We start from the raw sequence: 7,585 nt of genomic DNA, 5'->3' as shown, positions 1-7,585 counted from the left end.
GAGGTCTGAATCCAGTGTGATGTCCAATTAAGCACCAGGTAGGGCAAAAGTTCGACAAGTAATAAGTTTTATCTGAATGAAGTAGAAGAAAAGTATGTGATAGTATGTAGTATTTTATTTTGTTTGCAGTGTTCTCAATTTTATTGATTGTGTTGATGTCACTGGGTTTTATTTATAAAACTGGTATATATGCAATGGTAGCATGTAGAGCGTAAATAATAGGGGTCCCAATACTGACCCTTGTGGAACACCATACGTGGTGTTAACATGTTTCATTTTAATTCTTTTTCTACACCCAGCTGTAAAAATAAACCTGGGTGTCACAATGAATTCAGACCTCTCCTTTAATGCATACAATAGTGTTTATTATTTAGTAATTATTATTACCAATCACTAATTGTTATTACATATTACTAGAAATATTTCTTCATTATATATATATATATTAGGGCTGTCAAACATTAAAAATTTTAATAGCGATTAATCTCAGAATTTCATATAGTTAATCGCGATTAATCACTTTTTTTTTTTTTTTTTAAAAGGAGGTGGTTTTAATGTTATGGCTGATCGGTGTACATACACTAACATACACAAAAACTCATTCACAATCAACACAATCTTGTTCCCTGGGTTCTGACAACTCATACTAGTGACTATATTACTTGCATCTTTGCACAATATTGCATTGTTTTTGCACCTTATTGTCACCTTATTCTACCTGCTGCTATATAAACCCTACGCTGCTAACTGGATATCAGAATACGTTTTTATTAGGGCTGTCGAAGTTAACGCGATAATAATAACGCGTTCCAGTGTTGCCAGATTGGGCGGTTATCCGCCAGATTGGGCGGTTATCCGCCAAATTGGGCGGAGTTTGTTGGAAAACAATTTAATAGCATTTAAATAACACTTCTGTTTAAAAGAAAATATTCAGTTTTAAGAAGCACCAGCATTGTAGAAGGCTATTAAAAGTAAAGTCAATTTTCAATGCTGATTTGGCTTAATAGTGTTGGTCAGTCTGTATCATATTCTTGAAATGATAAAGTATTGCAAAGGAATATCTTTGAAATTCTTCCTCATAATGTTAAGGTTGCTATATTTAGTTTTTTCACTTGTCAGGGAAAATTAAGAGAGAAAAAAGCTTATTATTATCATGCGTGTGATATATATTCTTTACGTGATCTGCGTATCACGTTACCACGTATGTCACTGAGCTGATATGTGTATCAGGTGACCAGCGGGTAACGGCGTGTTATGTTTAAGTGTGATGCTCCAAGTTGTGGATTAAGCAATAAAGACAACTCGTTCTCCACATAACTAGTGTCATTTGTATTTCGTGGTTAAGTACAAAACATAACAATGCGGGTCTTCGTGATGTAATTCTACTTATACAACAGTTAGTTCCGACCTTACAATCTGATTGGTTGAGAAGCGTTCTAACTGTGCTGATATTCGTGATAACAGCACGGACTTTTCACACCATAACTATTACTCCGCTGACGCGTTGCCATTAACGACAAGCTTCATGCACATAAACGCGCATGCAGGCGACACAGCCTTTTTTCCCGATCGCGTTTTAGATTCGTTATCTGATACACAATCTAGCGCACTGTGTAGGAAATATAACCAATTGTCTAATTCACTATCTAGTGCACTATGTAGTGAACATAAATCCGTTATCTGATACACAATCTAGCGCACTGTGTAGGGAATATAACCAATTGTCTAATTCACTGTCTAGTGCACTATGTAGGGAACATAAATCCACGATCTGATACACAATCTAGTGCACTATGTAGGGAACATGAATGTGTTTGTGACGCGAACAGTTAGCTTAATAGCCCAGTTAGCAGCTCATAAAAGTTCTGTTATCACCAATATCCATTGGTGTGTGCGAGAGGCTTTTTATTTCTTTTTTTCCCTTCGGAGGTTCTCGCCCCCTTCTTCTTCTTGTTCTTACCTCCCTAAAATGAGTTTTTGCAACTTGGGATGTTTGCTTTGTAGTGTTAAACTTTATATTCGTTGTGGAACTACTTTTTTGGCGGAAGGTATTGTCAATATTAAAGCATATTTATTATGAAATTCAGGGCTTTTTTGATTTATTTTCTTTCTTTATTTTGTAAAAACTGTTGTATAAAAGCAATAGAACACTTGAGGTCGTGTGTTCGCTATAACACACTCCCTCTCGTGTTCTATTGCTTAAATGGCACTCACTGCCTGTATAGGTCAATTTTTCCTGTACAGAATTTGCGTCAACGGCACTATTTTTTTTAATCGCGTTAAATTGAGATTGCGTTAATGCGTTATTATCGCGTTAACTTCGACAGCCCAAATATACTGTATATATATATATATATATATACACACACATTATATACATTCTGATTTATACGTTTATAAATTCCAGGTTAGATTATGGCAGTGCTTTTCTCACTGGATGCTCTGGTAGATCCGTAAACAAACTCCAGTTGATTTAAAATGCAGCAGCTCGAGTGCTAACTAGAATCAAAAGGTTTGATCATATTAGTCATATTCTTTTATCACTGCACTGGCTGCAAATTAAATTGTGCTTTAATTACAATTTCTTTTAACTATAAAGCACTAAATTGCCTTGGGCAACAGTATTTGAGTTAACTTACAAAGCATTACAACTCAGCTTGAAAAAATGGGTGTCACAATGGATTCAGACATCTCCTTTAATGCACACATTAGTGTTTATTATTTAGTAATTATTTTATTACTAATCGCAAATTGGATTCAGACCTCTCCTTTAATGCACACATTAGTGTTTATTATGTAGTAATTATATTACTAATCACTAACTGTTATTACATATTACTAGTTTTTTTTTTTATCTGCATAATATTTCTAAAATAAAAAAAAACACATTCTGTTTATGATGCTAAAAGCTGATCTATACATTTATAAATTCCAGGATAGATTATTGCAGTGCTCTTTTCACTGGATGCTCCGGTAGATCCATAAACTGTTACGTGGAGTGGGTTAAGGCGGTGGACCCAAGTGCAGTGTGTGTGTTTATTTATTATTATTATAAAAATAGGGCGTGTAGATTATTAACCACTGTAAATATATAGTTTATATTCCAATATATAGTTAATATATAGTTTATATATATTTACTGGTGTAGTAATCACAGGATCAAAAGTAAAACTCAGTATTCCGGCTTGCGCCGGATTCGAACAGCGATCTTCAAACGCTATAGCGCTGTGGTTTACCAAAGTACCACTGAGCCAGACACGAGCAGTGGTGGAGTAACCGCTACAAAAGGGGGTGTGAAACTAAAGGCGCGCAACCGCAAACAAAAGAGACGCCCTACAACGCGTACTCAAACAAAGGAAGGTTTTTTAAAACGAAAACAACACACAACTCAAACTCTCTCCCCACGCTCCCGTGGAGAAATGTCCTTATTCTGTTTCGAAAATCTGATGTGCTTGTGCGAACATACACAATAAAATAACTTTAAACAAAAACAGGAGAGCTGACCCAGATAGCAAATTTGATATGGCCCGAATCTGGGCCACGTCCGGCACTTACTTGCGGCCCACATACCACATGGAATGATGGCACAGATGAGGGCCAGATGCGGTTACAGGTGTTACGGAGAATTCAGTTCCCCCTGTTTCCCCTTTAACGCGCATGTGCAAAAATCATGACGTTTTTTTCAGTCGCTTCGTTGAGCGTCGGTTTATTTGGAATATGTATTTATAGCGGTATGTTCTTTTCACATTTCATGTTGTATGTTAGGTAGTTTGTGATTAAATACATACTTTAAAGTACTGAGTGAACTACTGTCAGAGGTTTTATTGCTCCACCGCAAGTCAGAGGTTTTCACACTGCTGTCTTCAGCCTTGCTGTCAATCAACTAGAATTAACGTGTCAGATTTATTTGTAAATAAATCCTAATACAGGACATGCTCTTATTCACACACTAGTTTAAGGTTATTCATCTCAGCTGCACTACCATTTACTTTCAAGAATAGTTTCATTTATGGTGATCTCTCTCGTTCATTTAAACTTCACAAACTGCATCCATGTGATTTTAAAATTAACAAACAGTATGTAGAACAAGTTTAACCTATAGATCAGTCCATTATACTAACAACACAGGGGGGAACACATTTACCTGGAGACCTGGAAAAAATGGTTCCCCACATGTATATCACTGTGTGTGTAATTATAAAACACTACAGTGATGCTGGTGATGTATTTAACTGTTGTTATTATGTAGAACAAGTTTAACCTATAGATCAGTCCATTACACTAACAACACAGGGGGGAACACATTTACCTGGAGACCTGGGGAATATGGTTCCCCACATGTATATCACTGTGTGTGTAATTATAAAACACTACAGTGATGCTGGTGATGTATTTAACTGTTGTTATTATGTAGAACAAGTTTAACCTATAGATCAGTCCATTACACTAACAACACAGGGGGGAACACATTTACCTGAAGACCTGGGGAATATGGTTCCCCACATGTATATCACTGTGATGATTCTTTTTTTTTTTAATGCAAACTACAGGCACACACACATTTTAAGAACAAAATATCTGTATTAGAAATTAGTGTTAAACTAAATTATGCATATATTACAATTATGCAAATATATAATAAAGAAATCCACCTCAATGCAAATTAAAACTTAAATACATATTTATAGCTTAATAGAAATATATATATTTTTAAACGAAATAAAATAAAATCTGGGATGGTGCCCTGGGATTGACTAGCATCACATCCATAGTGCACTCCTGCCGTACGTCCAGTTTCCCCAGGAACAGTTCTGGATCCTCCACGGCCATGACCAGGATAAAGCAGTTACTAAACAGAAATGAATGATTAATTTACTATCTACTTTATAAATAAACTAAAAGAGCAACATAAAATAAAATACAGCAACAAGCAAACTTTTTAGAAATAACATCCCAGTTAACCTTGGTCTAATCTTCAGTACATGCCAGACAATGAAGGTCTTCCTCTACTGGTGGGTTGCCAACACATGACTGGTGGTACCATCTGTCACATCCATCACAGGCTATAATAGATAGATCACTTTATTAATCCCAGAGGGAAAGTCAAGGACATACATATATAATAGCATGGTGCAATGAAAAAGCCAATAAAATTAAGGCATTATTACTATTTCTTTGGTACCACCAGTCATGTGTTGGCAACCCACCAGTAGAGGAAGACCTTCATTGTCCGGCATGTACTGAAGATTAGACCAAGGTTAACTGGGATGTTATTTCTAAAAAGTTTGCTTGTTGCTGTATTTTATTTTATGTTGCTCTTTTAGTTTATTTATAAAGTAGATAGTAAATTAATCATTCATTTCTGTTTAGTAACTGCTTTATCCTGGTCATGGCCGTGGAGGATCCAGAACTGTTCCTGGGGAAACTGGACGTACGGCAGGAGTGCACTATGGATGTGATGCTAGTCAATCCCAGGGCACCATCCCAGATTTTATTTTATTTCGTTTAAAAATATATATATTTCTATTAAGCTATAAATATGTATTTAAGTTTTAATTTGCATTGAGGTGGATTTCTTTATTATATATTTGCATAATTGTAATATATGCATAATTTAGTTTAACACTAATTTCTAATACAGATATTTTGTTCTTAAAATGTGTGTGTGCCTGTAGTTTGCATTAAAAAAAAAAAGAATCATCACAGTGATATACATGTGGGGAACCATATTCTCCAGGTCTTCAGGTAAATGTGTTCCCCCCTGTGTTTTTAGTATAATGGACTGATCTATAGGTTAAACTTGTTCTACATAATAACAACAGTTAACATCACCAGCATCACTGTAGTGTTTTATAATTACACACACAGTAATATACATGTGGGGAACCATATTCCCCAGGTCTCCAGGTAAATGTGTTCCCCCCTGTGTTGTTAGTATAATGGACTGATCTATAGGTTAAACTTGTTCTACATAATAACAACAGTTAAATACATCACCAGCATCACTGTAGTGTTTTATAATTACACACACAGTGATATACATGTGGGGAACCATATTCCCCAGGTCTTCAGGTAAATGGGTTCCCCCCCTGTGTTTTTAGTATAATGGACTGATCTATAGGTTAAACTTGTTCTACATAATAACAACAGTTAAATACATCACCAGCATCACTGTAGTGTTTTATAATTACACACACAGTGATATACATGTGGGGAACCATATTCCCCAGGTCTCCAGGTAAATCTGTTCCCCCCTGTGTTGTTAGTATAATGGACTGATCTATAGGTTAAACTTGTTCTACATAATAACAACAGTTAACATCACCAGCATCACTGTAGTGTTTTATAATTACACACACAGTAATATACATGTGGGGAACCATATTCCCCAGGTCTCCAGGTAAATGTGTTCCCCCCTGTGTTGTTAGTATAATGGACTGATCTATAGGTTAAACTTGTTCTACATACTGTTTGTTAATTTTAAAATCACATGGATGCAGTTTGTGAAGTTTAAATGAACGAGAGAGATCACCATGAATGAAACTATTCTTGAAAGTAAATGGTAGTGCAGCTGAGATGAATAACCTTAAACTAGTGTGTGAATAAGAGCATGTCCTGTATTAGGATTTATTTACAAATAAATCTGACACGTTAATTCTAGTTGATTGACAGCAAGGCTGAAGACAGCAGTGTGAAAACCTCTGACTTGCGGTGGAGCAATAAAACCTCTGACAGTAGTTCACTCAGTACTTTAAAGTATGTATTTAATCACAAACTACCTAACATACAACATGAAATGTGAAAAGAACATACCGCTATAAACACATATTCCAAATAAACCGACGCTCAACGAAGCGACTGAAAAAAACGTCATGATTTTTGCACATGCGCGTTAAAGGGGAAACAGGGGGAACTGAATTCTCCGTAACACCGGAACTCGGCCGTTTTACAGCCATAAAAGGGCCACATCTCAGCCACCTTTAAACCAGCAGGGCCAGAAATGACCCACAACTCAACCACATGTAAAACAACTGGGCTGTTACCATGCCATATGTGGCCCAGATCCAAATTTTACTGATGTCCCTCTCCCAATCCCATTAATCATCACACCCTGTGATTTAATAATCATCACTTAATCATGTTTTCCATCAATATAACAATACAACAAACATTTAAATGTCTCACTTTATTCATTGTTTCAACTTGATGCACTGAGTCAAAATAACCTAATATGTTTATTTTATCCATTTTAGAAAATGAACTATCTAGTCAAACGTACAATTCCTCACTATTTTAACACACACTTTTAAGTTAATAAAACTTCAGCTATATTCACATAATTTATTGTCTAAAGTTAACAGTGCTTATGTTCGTCATTTCTAGACTTGACTAATAAATGTTTCCCAGTTTCTTTAAACTTTATAATGAATCAACTTACAACTTCTGTTTATAAATAACATTTATTTAAACAACAAATATTTCATAAGTTTTCACCTTGGCTCTTGGTACATCTTTTAAAAACAGCAAAGTGTACCCAAAATAAAAACAGTAGTATTCTTCCTTGACCATTTCCACTTCATGAAAG

At 35.5% G+C, this 7,585-nt stretch overlaps 1 long non-coding RNA gene across 1 annotated transcript; it reads right to left on the bottom strand.

Moving 5' to 3' along the window:
• Window positions 1–4,619: 4,619 nt before the first annotated feature.
• On the bottom strand, window positions 4,620–6,954 carry LOC134308129 (uncharacterized). Its single transcript, XR_010010420.1, has 3 exons — window positions 6,814–6,954; window positions 4,963–5,063; window positions 4,620–4,849 (listed from the first exon to the last, which is right to left on the bottom strand). It is a non-coding gene; the product is annotated as an uncharacterized LOC134308129 (long non-coding RNA).
• Between the last annotated feature and the right edge of the window lie 631 nt (window positions 6,955–7,585).

The sequence above is a fragment of the Trichomycterus rosablanca genome, unplaced genomic scaffold (assembly GCF_030014385.1).
Source record: "Trichomycterus rosablanca isolate fTriRos1 unplaced genomic scaffold, fTriRos1.hap1 scaffold_77, whole genome shotgun sequence".
Lineage (NCBI taxonomy): Eukaryota > Metazoa > Chordata > Actinopteri > Siluriformes > Trichomycteridae > Trichomycterus > Trichomycterus rosablanca.
The sequence above is the reverse complement of the archived record's forward strand: the minus strand, read 5'-3'. Positions and strand labels throughout refer to the sequence as shown.